We start from the raw sequence: 1,659 nt of genomic DNA, 5'->3' as shown, positions 1-1,659 counted from the left end.
CCATCATGGCAAACTTACCAGCTCCCCTCTTCTTAGTTACCATATCCTTCAAAAATTTTGCGTAGGCAGGCATTTCCTCAATCGCTTCACTGAAAGAAATATTAATATGTAATTGATTTAACATAGATAAGAAGCGTTGGTAATGTACCTCTTCGTTCTTTTTCTTCCTTAGTCTCTGCGGGAAAGGGGGTAACTGCACTCTCACGGTTCCTGTCTCAGTTGGCTTTGAGGTCAACGCAACCTGTGGTTCTACTGCTTCTTTTTCTCTTTCTTCCTCTTGTGTCACCGCAATTTCAGGTTCAGCCGCACTAGGAGCCGTCCGACTAAATAAATAAATCGTTGGTTTGTTGTTGATTGCGTTAATGAGAAAATAAACATATGCGGCAGATGTGAGAAAATTCAGTTGTGTGATAGATGCACAGAGTATGCGATGAACGGGTTGAGAAGATCTTTAGCTAGAGTTACTTGGGAATGCGTTAGACTATGCGATCATGCTACAACCATGCACAGCAAGTCATTTTCCAATTCAAATGCGATGCTCCTAAGTCTAGGACACATGTGTTGAATGCAAAAGTGTCCATAGAGCTTATCCCTAAGTCTCTACTCTTTTCCTATGCAATAATGCAAAATGCATAAAAGCAAGGTGACCGCATACAATCATATCCTATCTTTAGGATGCATGCGATGCGTTGATAACATATAGTGCTTATTCCTAAGCTTCTATCTCTTGATTATGCATTCTAATCTGACTCTTCTAAGCCTAGATTCTAACCTGACTTTCCTAAGCCTAGATCCTGTCCTTAGACTACCCTTCCAAGTATCTCTAATGGACGAATAAAGTATACATAATACAAGATAATCGCATAGAATGAAGATTCGATAGTTGTGCTAGCTAAATGCTTCTCAACCCATTCAACTAATTTAGCTACTCATGCATAAATAACAAAGAGTGAACAGATATAGAGAATTGGATTCTATTTCGATAATGAGTGGAGTACAAAATACAATGGAAGTTAGAGGTAGAGAGCCTGGTAACAATTCCTTGCTGACCGAGGCTGTTACACTGTAAATCTCTATTTGGTTCCAAAGATGTTCCTGCTTCCGCAGGCATCGGCTCTCTCTCTGTCCTTGAAGCTTCTAGCGCTCTCCCAAGCTTACCGGAACGATCTACCAGCACAACCTCCTCTATCTCGTTCGCCTTAAAATGAAAGAAAATCTAAGAACAAGGCTAAACTATGAACAGACTTCTTAACTAATGAGTGGTGAACCTCTTTTCTGAAGGCTGCCCTTGGTATTTATAGAACATCCAGGGTGAAATGAGGCTTCTCTCTCATGATTGTACAGATGGGACATCTTTAATTCCTGACTGATGCATCGAATATTTGTCATCGAAAAGCTAAATGTACTTGTGTTTGTTATTGGCTGTTAAAATTCAGATTCGACTGTCATCAGATTTTTGTCCCATCGCGATTAATTAGCCTTTCACCTAGATGCACCCACCATGTTGCGTTGACCAAGTTGCGGCAATCCTTCTCGAGCAAATGTTTGCAAGCATAAGCATCGCAAAGCATTGCGGTGAAGTCGCACTCGACCGATGATTTTCTATGATCACAATTCTTGCTTTGTGTTAACGGATATTCTGCATAAAAATACAAAAAT

The sequence above is a fragment of the Benincasa hispida genome, chromosome 11 (genome assembly GCF_009727055.1).
Source record: "Benincasa hispida cultivar B227 chromosome 11, ASM972705v1, whole genome shotgun sequence".
In the NCBI taxonomy this organism is placed as follows: Eukaryota; Viridiplantae; Streptophyta; class Magnoliopsida; order Cucurbitales; family Cucurbitaceae; genus Benincasa; species Benincasa hispida.
This window is presented reverse-complemented; position numbering follows the sequence as displayed.